Source organism: Strix uralensis, chromosome 5 (assembly GCF_047716275.1).
Source record: "Strix uralensis isolate ZFMK-TIS-50842 chromosome 5, bStrUra1, whole genome shotgun sequence".
NCBI lineage: Eukaryota > Metazoa > Chordata > Aves > Strigiformes > Strigidae > Strix > Strix uralensis.
This window is the reverse complement of record NC_133976.1, coordinates 16,565,507-16,580,376: the sequence shown is the minus strand read 5'-3', so window position 1 is coordinate 16,580,376 and position 14,870 is coordinate 16,565,507. Positions and strand designations below refer to the sequence as shown.

Sequence of the window (14,870 nt, the reverse complement as noted above, 5' to 3'; positions counted from 1 at the left end):
AGAACAGACACTTCTTGGTCTATTATTGCTTCAGGGATGTATGTATTTTAGTGACTGATAATGCATGACAAATAGAAATCCAAACCAAAGAACACGCAGAGCCACTGCTAAAAGGAGACACAGCAGACCAAACATTTCTCAACCTATTATTGCTGTAGGGATACATGTATTTTAGTGCTAATAATGTACAACAAATAGAAATCCAAACAAAGAGGGACGTACATTGCTTCTGGATGATTCAGCTACATTGGGAACATATTTGTACAAGACTGAGAAGTATGAACACAGGCATTTTTATGTTTTACTACAACTAACTGAATCATTTGCTTTAAGCAAGAAACAGAGCATTGCTGTAAGCAAAATATCATAGAATATGAATATAAGCATTTACAAAGAAATATGATGTGTGTTGTCTTTAAGTATCAGCTTAAAAGTCTTATAAACTTCGCTAACAAATCTGCCTAAAGTTGTATTTTTCAATTGTAGCTCAGTATGGCATCCATACCTACCTTACAGATGTATTTTTATATGATCCTACAATTACCTGATGAACAGATTCATATCTCCTGCAAAGCACTGTACTAATTAGTAGTTTATCAAGATGATGAGGTAAATAAATTAACGTTGCTCTAATGACAGTGGAATCACACTGGCTTAAAACTGGTGAGAGTGCCAACTCAAGCCTCAAAGTTCTCTCTCTTGCTCACTGCCACAGCAAAGAAAACTAGTTACCCTGTGCGGGTGTTAGACTATACAAGTCCACATTATCTAAGCCAAGAAACATACATCCCTACTTGATAAAAAGTTAATGAAGAAGAAAGAATTGAGTGAAGAACTATATATTCCCACTTGATTAAAAAAAAATTAAAGAAGCAGAAAGAACAGCTCCATACCCCAAAGCAGTTCTTCATACCTTCTCCTATCTTTCAGAGCACAGCAGAGGAATCTGTTCCCAACACACTAATCCTGAAAATCTGCACAATTGGTTAATGGCATCCTCTTGCATAGCCACCCTCAATCACATTTTTTCTCACCACAGAAATACAAACAACTCCTAATTAAAATATCCACTAATATGATTTTATTTCATTACTCAATTCTTCCTGCGCATGCACGCACACAGAGTTGTCCGGATGTCTGGATTCCTACTTCCCAACATAAATGTCTAGGAGGCCTGGATCAGACATTCCTTCTCACCAATATGGGCCAGGAAAGACAAGTGAGGCAGATGAGTTACTGAGGTTCAACTAGTGCTACTTTAGCATTCACACTTCCAATTCCCTCTTCTTTACACCAGTGCAAGGAGTGTGGTTTCCCTATACCCCAGTCCAAAGGAAGCTCCTTCATAAGGGAAATTGGAAAATAAGAAGCCATTGCAGCTAGACAAAGTGAAAAACTGAATAGTTTGACTGTAACAGAGTGGTCCATAAGAAGTCCCCATCACACCCGTCATGCAGAGTTTCACTTCAAGGATCCTGGAAAGAGTCTCTAGCAAGAAAAACTGAATTAATGCAAAAGCTTGAGACAGCAGGCTAACAGGCAGGCCAGGCGATTTATGCCTCGGCAACCTGTCTGTAACAGTCACACACACACAAATCCATACTCACGGATGAAAGCTACAAGGGAGTGTATGACCACGAGCAGAGGCTCTATTAAGCCAGCCAGAAATGAGTTAAGATTCTAGGTAGGAAAACCAGAAAACACACACAATCCCTCAAAAGTTTCACCACTACAGGGTGATTTACTGAGAATTAACTTCTGAATAGACTAAACATAAATATTCTGAACAGGTGGCTCAGATCTTGCTAAAGATACAATCGGTATTACAGAGGAGGCAGGCCTGTTGGTCTTGAGCTATGAGGAAAAACCTTCTCTGCACTGCTGCGTTTATAAGCCCAGAGCACTGTTTCCTTCTGTGCAAGGGAGCACTCCACATCTAAGAGGATAATGATTAATCGCCCAGATAGTACTTGGGTGTCAGGCAAAGCAATTAACTTTGAATCAGGGAGAGGCCCTGCAGACTGATATAACAGACAGCTTTTGACTCCAGGGACGGAAGATACAGAAATAGGTGAGGATAGGCAGAATCAAAGCCAAAACACAAGCTGCATCTTTTCTTACTTTAAAGTCACCATCAGCAGACGCAAAAGAAAGCAAAATAACAACAGAGCTTGACCTAAATATTATGCGTTGAAACTACATCTTTTTCTGAAGCACATACACTGTTGAACATGATCATATTTTGTTTACCCTAGCTAGCAAAACTGCAGACTGGGGTCAGGAGAAGCCATACTGGAAGCCCTAAACTTGCAGGACGGTAAGATGCACAGAGGTAATCACCTAGACCATACAGGTGTAGACAACTATTATGCCCTGCCCTAAAGTTAGATTTTAAGATAAATAGTACCTTCTTGTCCAAGCTTTTAAAGAATTTAGTAAAACACATTCCCACTCACTAAAAGAGAAGTTGACATTATTTGTGTAATGCTCTACTCAACGTGTGCCCAGATTTCCACTATATGCACCAACGATTTTTTTCCCAGAACATGCCAGTCAATCATTACAAGAGAAAGGATCTACATTCTGTGCCTTATTTCTCCTCCTACCCAAGAACAACATACAGCACAAAACCAGACCCCAGTATTCAGCTCAAACTATTACCACAGTGATTAAATTCCTGGGCTAAAACATCATAAATGCCTATGTATAACATTTAGTCTTTTCCACCCCTTTCTTCAAGATCCTGAAGCTGCCTGGGTGGCTCTGGCTTTCCATTTGTACCAAGACGTTCCAGTGTGAATTGGACTGGTGAGGTCAGCAGCGCCTATGAATAATGCAGGAGCCGGGATCTAAGAGGCAAAACACTTAGCTGCTGAACTCCATAGTGAATAAAACCAGACTTACCTTTTCCCCTCAGGCAGATTCCCCATTCCTGTGCTGACATAGCTACTACTGACCTCAACAGCCCAATAATCAAGGACCTGTGAACAAACAGAAAAGGTCACTTATATGCAAACATTTGCTGAAGTGCATGCTTAAAGTACACACAGCTTTGGTCTTAACCAGTACTTCCTCCATGCTCGCTGTGCTCTAGTTCATCTGTTACCACACTGCCTTTCTCAGATGTTAGACTCTCCCCAGGATCCATCATAGCTCCAACCAACAACCCTAAAAAAGAATCAACCAACCAAATCAAGAGAGTAAATACTTAGTGGCGAGTCCCTTCGATTTTATCTCCTTAACCTCACAGATTAAACAAAACTTCCTAGGTGTGCAGCTACAAACAGATAATTAAGTTCAAAATAACAGTTAGGCAGAGTAAATCCTAATACAGTTAGGAATAACAAATACAGCACACTGAAGTGAACCTTAATCACACAAAAAATACCATAACCAGCAGTGTCTCTCTCCTGCTATCAAACACTGGACAAATAGATTCCAAAGGAGTACTAGCTCTGCCTTGAGGCACCTGACTTTGGGATCCTGATATACCATCCTCCATCAATTATACTAGAACTTAGGCTCCCAACTCCCCCTGTTCCCAACCGCACTCCAGTGAGATGTTCAAACAGGCAGCAAAAACATTCCCTGCCTCCAGCACCTCATGTGGGCTCTGTGCTTCAGTCATCTGTCTAGATTTCTGAAGTTGCTCCAGCCTCATTGTCATAGCTTTCATCAATATATTTAGTTATCTACCATATTTCCTATAAAAAGCTCAGGAATAAGTAATTTAAGTATATTTGTTAGCTTCAATACACAGCTTTTGCTTCCAATTTTCTCTGGGCACTTTTAAGATAGCAGCTTTTTTTTTTCCTTCCGTAATTCCCTGATAATTTTTGTTGTTGAATCGCAGAATGTGAATCCTATGCTACAACTGCCAGTTCAGCAGCACAAGAGAAAATTGCAACATACTCATAAGATAGCTGTCTTCAGCATCAGGATCACCTAACTCTTCCTTAAATAAATTACTGAATCCTGACTGCCTATCCATTTCTGAATGTGCACCTGAAGAGACAGTAAATCAACAACTGTATTTTCTCCAGGTTAAGCACTGCCAGTTCTTCCAGGATTAGAGCAGTAAAAAAGTAATGGGCCATATTGTTTGAATCTTTCATAATATTGGTTAAAAAACCCACAGAATCACAGATAACTACCAAGTATCATAGTAGTATTACATACTTTGGACAAGAATCAATGGTAATTTAGGGGAAGAAAAAAAGAGGGATGAGAACAGGAGCTCCCTGTTTCCACCAGCTGGTCTGGTCTTGCTTTGGAGGCTGAACTGCATCGCAGGTCATGGGAAGAGGATGGCACCAGTGCTCCTTCTCCCTTCCTGGTCCTCTGGGCACAGCAGCTCTGCTCTGGTACTGCACTAGGAAAAAGGTAAAGGAGGAATACCTGCAGCTCTGCTCCTCTCTCGCCCTTTGAGGTGGGACAGATGCCACAGCAAGACCTGGCTGAACAACATGAAGTCATTTAATGACACTTAAGGTCACCTTCATGTTATTATGACTGAGCATGAAGAAAAGATGACAGTCAGACGGCAACAACCAACAGGTTGTAAAAAAAACCCCAAACAAACAAACAACACACACCAAACAAAAAAAAACCCAGCCCAAAAATCCTACATCCGCCTATTCATTAGGGGTGCAATCAGTTCATGATGGATTTAAATTTCAAATTGTTGGTGCCTTCAAGTAGGCCTAACTTCAAAGGTCTTACCTGGTGAACCAAGAGTAGGAATGCTAAAACTACAAAAATATACCTGGAAAACTATCAGAAGTTATTAAGAAAGGTCGATTGTTCAAGGTTTCATAGGGTTTCTATGCCATTCTGGCACACACCAAGTATTTGAAAGAAGGAATAGGACAGAATTTCTTATGAGCAATCAGAAATCAGACCTTATAAGCAATCAGGAAGACCTTCTTCCATTGGCATGTGCCAGTGATCACTTCAGTGGATATTTCTCTCAGAGGAACGCTCACTGGAACACGTCCCCAATATACAAGACCATACACCCCATAGCATGAGCAGTACAATGCATGTAACACCACACAGGCTCTTCTGCTCTTTCCAACTTAGAAGGCATTCCACTGGATTTGCAGAGTACAACAGAAAAGAAGAAGAGCTGAGGCTGAATGCAAAGACATACTTAATACTTCCTTCCAGCTGCTGGAATCTTCTTTTCATAAAGCGATTATGTCTACAGGCAAATTCAAACCACAGCTACCAGTTTTGCTTCCCTGAAAGCTTGCAAGAGAAGCAACAGTGGAGAAAACCATGCACAGGAGGGTCCTGACCAAAAGAAAAGGGAAACGAAAGGGCTGTTACTTCTTGTTTCTGTCCAAGACAGAAAACATTAGCCTGCAGAAATTCCCACTTCTGGGAAAAGGTTAGAAAACTCTTCCCTTAAGGCTCCCACTTATAGTATAGGTTTCTAAAGCGATTTAATTTTTCTAGACTATGAAAATATGGGCAATTGCCAGGTGAGTCTACTTTTGGATACATGTTTTTGTTTACACAGCAGGTCCTCCAACATATCTAGCATCTTTTGTTTCTGTGTCTATCATCTGGAGATCGACAATCACTTCGTTACTGTCTCAGAAAGAACCAAGCATACAGCTGGATGTGCTTGGCTGGCTGTTGATTAGATTAGAGAGCTCCTTAATGTTACCAGTTGGCATGAGACCTGTGAAAACTCAGACCTTAACAAATACAATGTTGAAAAGGGTCCAGAGAGTTCTAGATTTGAGGTGTGAAGCAACTGCCTCCCCGGGAAACGTCCCTTCTCCCTTAAGACCATTCAGCCTTGCAGAATGCTTGTCAGCCCATGTGCTAAAAACATTGGGTATCGCCGGGGATTTCCACACTGCCTGGAAAATTTTTTTGCCTTGAAATTGCCTCATCACTCAGGAACAGAAGTAGAACACGCTCACTGATGTAAATTCTCACTAGCAAAGGACGAGCCCCAAGGTCAGTGCCAGGTGTTTCTGGAAAACATCAGCTCTAATGAAAGGCAAGAAGCCTTTCAGATTAGTCATGGAGGGCAAACCTCCTCCAGAGAGCTGCTCCCTTGCTGAATTCCACTGGAAAAGTTCAAGTAGAGAAGCTGGGATGACAGCTTCTGAATATATGCAACTGGAAGATGCTATCTCTAGGGGAAGAGGGAGCAGACCCCTGAGGCACAACTAAAAGACAAGCCCAAGGTAAAAAGTTGCATGTATCAATCAACGTAGTTTTTCTTTTTTTCTTTAAATCCACACAACCGCTTCAGCGTCAGCCCACTAACGCAACGGCCACATGAAGAGATGGCTGAACTCCCAGGAAAGTCAACCCAGGAGCAATCCCTAAGCCACATGTGGGACTTAAAACAAGGATTCGCTGCTTGAAGGGCAGGAACATGAGAAGAAAGTCTGTGCCCAGTTGCAGAAGAGGCAGGCACCCTTGCTAGTTACCCAAATAAGAGACTGAAGCAAGGAGGAGCCAGGAACACGTTTGCTAACACCATGGCTGAAAGCATGCCATGGCCTATCCACATGTGGGGGGCTCCGAGGTCACGGCATGATGTTTCATCCACAGGCAGTACATCTGTAAGGGACTTGCAGAGGAAGCCTCTGTGAGCTAAGGAAGACTCCCTGAGCTAAGAAGCCGAACTTCAGTAACTGAGTGTATAAACAGTCAAAATGAGAAACGACCTACAAAAAATTCACCTTCAGAACAGGCATTTGTTTTGAATAAAGCCACATGTCTAAAACATCCAAGAAATCATAGAAAGATGAGAAATGGAAAGAACAGGAAAGTGTTTTATAAAGCTTAATTTCTTCAATTACCATAAGCACAATACATTTTAGAAGAGTTTGCATTCAAGTTGCATCATCAGACCTAGAGAAAGATAGTTTTGCTAAAGTAGTGAAATGACTACACACTCATCCAGAGCTGTGTTGCACAAGATCTCTACAACACATTTAATAACTGCTTCTCTTGCTACTGGCATAATCATTGGGGGAAAAAAAAAAAAAACACACAAAGGGAAAAGTCTGCTCCCCTGATTTTCAGCAGTTGCTGGTTTTAAACTTTCAGCAACTCCAACGACTGTCCCACCTGACCCAGCCTTTTCCCAAGCTTCACACCAGCAACGCTGATTGTACAGGTCAGATACAAAAACTCAATTCTTCACCAACAAAGACCTGTAAAACAATTCTGCAAAGTCATCCATCATGCTCATTATAACCACATAGTACCAGCATGCAGCACAGCCACAGTATCTAGTTTGAGTCCAGCCATCTTAAGTAGAAGTCATCAATTTTCAGCACTTCCGTAGGATTTACAACCCAAGAGCTTACCATACGTTCATGGATTAATCCATAAGATTCCTAAAATAATACATTTTAAAATAAATTAATGTATTTTGAAGTACTATATATTCTATAAAAACCCACTTAAGAGCATACAGCTGCATCTTGAAGGCTACTTATAATGAGATAAGGAAAAAAAGATAATTTAAAAACTCCCTTTTCAGCATCTACTTTCAGTGGTTTTACTTTTCTCATTACTTCTCAGGGTACAATTGGCAGAGTCCATACTAGCATGCTCAGAATAAAAACTGGGTGCATATCCTGACAGTACACAGCAGAAGACAGTAGCTAGCACTTTGATTCTGCTGCTTGGACTGTCCTCAGATGTCCTGCCTTGTGCCTCTGCTGATGGGACTGGTATAGGCTTCAGTCAAACAAGTCACTCAAATCCAAGAGTTCCAGCTGAATGATTTGCTATCTGTAACATCATGGTAAGTGGATGCCACTGGTCTCTTGTTCCCGTAGCAAATAAAGCATTTTGAAAATAAGACCACCTGTGGTGCCCACATGGTTTTTTCAAGATAAGTAAGGGAACACTTGTATTTAACACTGCAAGCTTCCCTCAAGTTGCCTTTTTATAAGGATTAAAAGGATCACAAAAGTTTCAATTTTATGTCACATATGAATTGGATGCCTTATATTTTTTTCCAAAATGAACAAGAATACTTAAAATACAACAGGAATTATGTTTTGATAGAACAGTTTGACCAAGTACATGGGAAACTATTTTACAAGATTCCTGGAGACTGAAAACCAATTTCAAAGTTTATGAACTATGAGAATTTTTGGGTTTTTAGGTTAAACAAAAACAACAGCAAAAAGCCAAAAACAAATTTTAAAAAAAAAAAAAAAAAAGGAAGCACCACCTCTACAACTTTAAACAGTTTCCAGAAGAATCAAAGGTCAAAAAATTCTCTTAGAAATACCTGTGTGCTTAATACTTTATTGTGAAATGGTCACTAAATATTTGCCAAAGGTAGCAATATTTATGTATAAATTGCTGATCTTTTTGTATTATACCATCAGACAAAACAATACTGGAGTCAGTGCTTGCTGACATGACAGTGAACTGAGTATAGCACTATGTATTCTATCCAATGCACACAAAATTAGAGGACTTCAAAAGATAGTTTTTCATCTTAATGTACACCTCGTACCCTACAAGACCACAGCTCTAGACAGAAGCAAATGTATCCTCCCAGATGCTTTTGCACAAGAACAGATTAAGCTCTTAACATGCAGCGATCCAACCCTGAGCACACACAGTAATGTCAGTAGCTACAGATCCTGGGTGAGCACTTCTGGACAGTGGCAGTACAAGAGTCAATTCCAACAAAGTGGCTATTTGTCTCTTGTGCTGGATTTGTGTGGTGGGGTTTTTGGTAGCAGGGGAGGGGGTTATAGCAGTGGCCCCTGTGAGAAGCTTCTCGAAGCTCCCCCAGCTCCAAGTTGGACCCGCCTCTGGCCAAGGCCAAGCCAATTAATGACGGTGGCCACACCTCTGCGATAACATGTTTAAAAAGGGGAACCTGGGAGGGGTTTGGGACTTCTGAGGGGGAGTTATGAGAAGGACACCTATGCAAGCACTGAGGTCGGTGGAAGAAAGAGGAAGGAAGGTGGGGAGGTGCACCAGAGCAGACACCCCCTGTATGCCATGGTGAGAGGGCAGGCTGCCCCCCGGCCACCCATGGAGGTCACCAGTGGAGCAGATGCCCACCCACAGCCTGTGGAGGACCCCACACTGGAGCAGGCAGCTGTGCATGAAGGAGGCCAGGACTCTGAAGGAAGAAGTAGCCCCTGCTGTTGTAGTTCAGTGCTGGGAGGACTGAAACACAGAGGGGTGACCCATGCCAGAGCAGCATGGGAACGGGTGCAGCCCATGGGAAGAACCCACACCAGAGAAAGTTCATGGAGGACTGTCTCCCGTGACAGGGGAGCCACATGGATCACGGGCAAGAATGCAGAGGAGTGCTTCCCCCGCCTTGGAGGAAGAAGAGGTGAACTGACTGCACCCCCATCCCCTGCCCCTGCCTCACTGGTGGGGAGGAGGTAGAGATACCAGGAACAAAACTGAGAGGGGAAGAAGGGAAGGGTGGGGGGAGGTGTTTTTAAGATGTGATAACGCTTCTCACTGTCCCATTCTGTCTGTTGTGTTGTTGTTAGTGTCTGAATTAAGAGTGATGTTCTTTTTTCTTCCCCTAACGAGTTTGTCTTTTGCCCATGACCATAATGAGTGAGCCACCCTTCTCTGTCCTTATCTCTATTCCTGAGCCTTTTGCTTCATTTTCTCCTTCCCAAGGAAGGGCGGGGAACAGGTGAGTGAACGGCTGCTGCTGTGTGGTGCTCAGCTGCCCTCTGGACTCAGACCACAACACTCTCCCTTCCCTTCCATCCCTACTCCAAGCTTATACTAACAAACCACTGTCTCTGGAGGGAAAAACAGCCTATGAATCTCTGGATTGAAAATTACAAGCATCTGCCAGAAGCAGCACAGAGTATTTGGGGGCTGAGGATGACTTTTCTCTCCAAATGTACTAAAGGTATAAACTCCTTAAAAAAAATCTGGTGGACATTCACTTATAAAAACAGACTGAAGCTTTAGTGCTTCCCATGGTGGGTGTAAGGAACTGAAGGAATTGATGCCTCATTCATCGACACAGAAAACCTCAAGGGCAAATTGTGTCCTTTGTGATCAGTCTAAGGAATGAATTATGTGCCTAGGGAAGTGCAGAGCGTATGGAAGGGTGCACAGCTCTGCTCTCTTGCAGTCGTATAGCCAAATTCCTTAGATAAGCCTCGAAGGGAGGAGACATAGACTGAGTAAAACCATATGTTTGGGTTAATGCCTACACCTTAATTTAGGACTATAGCCTCAAAGAGCTAAAAGAGAGGTGAACCACTGACACCAGATGGAGCTAATGACTGGATAATTGCCAAAGAAACAAAAACTGAGGAAAAGGTAAAAGTGGTAGGGAAAGATTGTGACCACCGACCACCATCAACTCAATTGGACAAAGGGGTTAATGTATCCCATTCCCCCTCAATACAAGCACAGAACCCATGCTCCCATCTCTCATGGAAATGAGTTCGTGTAATACTTGCCTCTCTTTGTCTAGTATGCTAAGCAGCTGATAAGATGAACTTAAAAGGCAACAGAAGACTTTGCTGTGTGTGCACCCACCACCACCAGACCTGAGACAACACTGGATCCTTGGGTGGTGATCTGGATTTCTTTGACTCTATTTCTCTCTTTTTCTTTTCTTTCCTTTCTTTTATTTCTTATAGATTTATAAAGAGTCTACATTGCTTATTATCCTTTTCCAAGTTTAAGCCGTTTCTACCACAAGTAAAACATTTTAACCAGTCGTTTGGTGTCGTTTCACCTGAATTTAACCCAAGGGGACCACAGAATCTTTACAACTCTCTGGGCTCCCAGTCCAGGTCTCCAGACAGGGAGTTGCGGGGGCAGGGGAAGGAAGAGATTAATCTATAATTTTTTCCAAGATAAAAATACACAGCACCTGAAAAAGCTCAGTAGTACACTAAATAAAAACAAACAAACAAACAAAAAAACCACAAAACCCAGCACACATAGCCTCATCTTTAATAGGCAACAGGTCATACCAGTTATTTTCCAACATTTGCAGAGTATACACGGTATTCCAGCTGATGTGGTGGACCTTTACTTAGCCACTATAAAGATATTAAAGACCTGGTGCTACATTATGCAAGTCCTCTGGTTAAATTTGGTTATTTTTGTTATTTGCTACTGGACCTTACTGTCAGTAGAAGCCAGTCCCACCAGGGGAGCCCTGAACCATATGCCAGTGCTTTTCACTCCTGCCTAATTCCGTGTACAATCTTGTTTCCTCTGCTCAGAAAATGACCTACATATGCAGTAAAAAGATGCTACCAGGAACACTACATATGTCACATTCAAATAGAGCCTTTCAAAAAAAAAAAAAATACTACAGACATTTTGAGTACAAAGCAAGCACTGAGCAGTAGGCTCACATTGTGAAGATACAGCACGTACCAGCAAAGACAGGGGTCAGAGAGAAGACAAGGCACCTAACCAGTCAGGTCTCCATTGCATTGCAGACCTAGTAACAGAGTGCACGCACACACCGTAGTCCTAAGAAGTAACTCTGCTTTCACAAGGGCCTGGGTAGTGTGTGCATTAAGTAACACCTAAGCCACACATTGAGGAAGAAAAAAAAAATGCTAAAGAGCTGATCATTAATTGAGCACCATCTATTCTGCATGCCGAACAAGACAGGAGAATCTAATCATCCAGCTAATGATTGTGTGTTAAGATAGAGATCAACTCTGCACAAGGAAGCTTAATTCTGTCACTTCTGAACTCTGCATAGCTTGAACAGCTTTTCTTCCACAGCTGGTACATAAATGTTCTTGAAAAAGTGATGTGAACAGCACACTACCTGAAACACCATGCCAACACCCATGTACATCAGCTGCAGGCTTAAAACCTTCAGCATCCTCAGATGACGGGATAAACTGCTTCCACTGCAGAATTGCAAGCCATTGAAACACATCTGGCCAATGGGTTCAGACAACAAAGTGATTGTAAAAGTAGGACACTGGAGTGATTACAGTCTAAGAAAGAAGTGACTTTGCAAACATAGCTATTTATTATTATCCTTTCTAGTCTTTATTACTTTTAGACCCAGTGTTTACTCACTCTCCACCTCCCTTTTCATGGCAGCCAGTTTTCAGAATTAGCTCTCACCTATGGCTACATCCAGCTCTAACTTTTGGTGTTTCAGTTACAGCCTGTCCTCAGACTTCGGTAGGACGAACCCAGCTTTCCTGCCAAGCATGCAAACCACAGGAGCCAACACAAACCTATGTCGACCCTCAATCCCATACCAAGTGTGGTTGGTTACACTTCAGCATCAGGCTAAGGCCTTTAGCATTATCAGATGCAAAAGGTCCAAATACGCTTTGTACCAATGACATCTTTCCTAGCTAAGCCTATAAAAAGCACTACCAAGCACATGCAATCCAATTTCCTGATCTTTGAATTTTGCCCACATTTGCTGTAATGAATATCCATCCAAATGTCGCATTCCTGATGCTCAGGCTCAGCCAAATTCCTAAAGAGTCAGAGACACCAGCAATGCTCAGGAACAGGGCAGCGGGGAGGGGGGGGGGGGGGGGGGAGGGAATGATGCCCATAGTCTTGTTTTTAATCCATTTTGCCTGAAGTTGTCATGAACTATGTATTTAGAAATTCAGATCTGAAGAGATCTAAGCATATTCTAAGCTCATGCTGAACATAGTTTTCTTTTTTTGCATTCCCTGTATTTTGTATTTACACTGCGGGGGGGGAAGGGGAACATAACTGTTTCCAGCCATAAAAATCTATTCCACATTTGCAGTAAGAGGACTTGGCTTGTCCTTGAGAGAAGGTCTTTATTTTCCAGAAACATCTCCTGTAATTGCTGGGCAGAAAAGGAGAGTTTTTCTGTCTCAAAACAGCTCTATGGAAAATGGTAAGAAACACACAAGACAGACAAGTGAGAGATGTTCCTCATTTCAGCATAGATCCTGTGCTTTTCATCCTTGAAAATTTAACTGTAGCCCTTTATAAATCACAGTCACAAGAAAAATGGCCATATTCTTACACGGACACAACACAGACCCGCCCTGTACCAGCGAGGGCAGAACGAAGTCCCATAGGTAACTATCACTGCATCTTGTCTTACAGCACCACAGTACTGCCCGTAACACAGTAACTCATTTATTAAATGCAAGCAAACAGATATTTCTGGAGTAGATCCCTTGATGTGCAGTTGGCAGAGAGCTACAGAGACCTCAAAAACGTACAAAATTATACAGAGTTAAGAAGTTTTTACTGGTTTGCATGTAGGAAAGCATTTCATAACACTACACCATCATGCCCTTACATTTCAGCAGTTCGCACTGTCACTGAAGCGTCACGTTACTGAGTGACCTCCTTACACCCACACTAGCAAGTTCTTGGCTCACTGTGGGCAGTAAAATGGTAGTCAGAGGGCTCCAGGAGAAGAAAGGGAATAAACTGGTTAAAAGTTCCACCAATTTCTAATGCCTTCATGAAATTATCCAGGCTCCCTCTGGTGGGGGATTTAATGGAAAGACTGTTGCAGTTTGCTGTATGAGAACAGTTTTGAACCAGAACATTTTTTTCTTTTGTAAAATAAACCTTGTTAGGATTGGACTCTGTGATTCTTGGAGTCTCTTGTGATGCTTCAGTCACAGCACTTTAAGGTAATGCTTTGTTTCTGGTCATAAACTCCATCACATAAAGAAGAGCAACCTTTAATAAAATGGAGGAAATACCGTATTTTTAAAAATATAAGTTCGTGTCTCTGTGCTCCAAATTCTCAGAACATTTCTCAGTCCTTACTTCAGCTCTCCAGAGCCCCAGCAGAACCACCATCTCTGTCCCCAAGGTGGAAACAGGCCAAAGAGAGATCCCTCTCCCCAGACCACACGAGATCTACAGCTGTATGAAAGAACAATCCCTCGCTCCCAATTTCCATTTTTAAGCCCCGAGTCTCACATCCCTCCGACAATATCAATGTCACTTATTTGCACCACTGTAAGACAACTCCAACGTGCCTATGTATCTCTCTACAAGACACACATACACAAGAATCAAGCACACCATCTTTTCTTCTCTCTTCCCCCTGAAGTTGTCAATGTAACCAGCTACGGTCCACAAAGAACATGAGAAGCTTTCCAAACACAAAAAGACGTCAAATTTGATATTTTTAGTATCTACCACTAAACATATGTACTACATATTGCCATCAAAATACATGTTCTGCCACCTCACAGTCAAATTTAGGTTTCTTGTCTCCTGAACATTGTAACAAATGTTACCAACATCCTACAGTCTGAAGTCTTGATTTTAAAAAAATGCAGAGGTAACATTTAAAAATAAAAAACAACCACCCAACTTCAGGTAGGAAAACTTCACCCTGAAGATGCCCCTTACTGTACAGGGAAATCAGCATGAGCCTTCTCAAGGATAGAGTCAATTTTATTTCTGACAGCCCTTATTATGACTCACTAACTTTTTTTCCTTAGTAAGACCACAAATTGCATCACAGCAAGTGTGTCTATAAGAAGCCAGAGAATTCAAAAAATTATTCAATGGCTAAGAAACAGAACTTTGCTATGAAAAGGAAAACAAGTCTAATCCTCAATTTCTCCTCATGCTTTTAGATAGCAAGGGCTGCAGTATCACAGTAAAAGATTTACTTCCCTCTTCTGATTTTTTGGGGTTTCTTTATACACACTATAGTCCAAGGACTCTGAATAATCTCATACAGCCCATCTTGGATGATGAGTGTAATTCAAATTACTGCCTGACAGGATGGCAGCTGAAGAGCAATGAAAATTCTGGGGATATTTAGGATATAGTCGGCATAAAACTGTCTCAAAAGGTTACTCCTCATCATTTCAAGTTCTTTGGAACAACTATAAAGTTTTACCAGAACCTAC

At 41.8% G+C, this 14,870-nt stretch overlaps 1 protein-coding gene across 2 annotated transcripts in view; it reads right to left on the bottom strand.

Annotated features, from left to right (window-relative positions):
* Positions 1–14,870, bottom strand: part of SLC2A13 (solute carrier family 2 member 13) — a 166,796-nt gene that overhangs the window by 150,470 nt on the left and 1,456 nt on the right. The window lies entirely within an intron of this gene.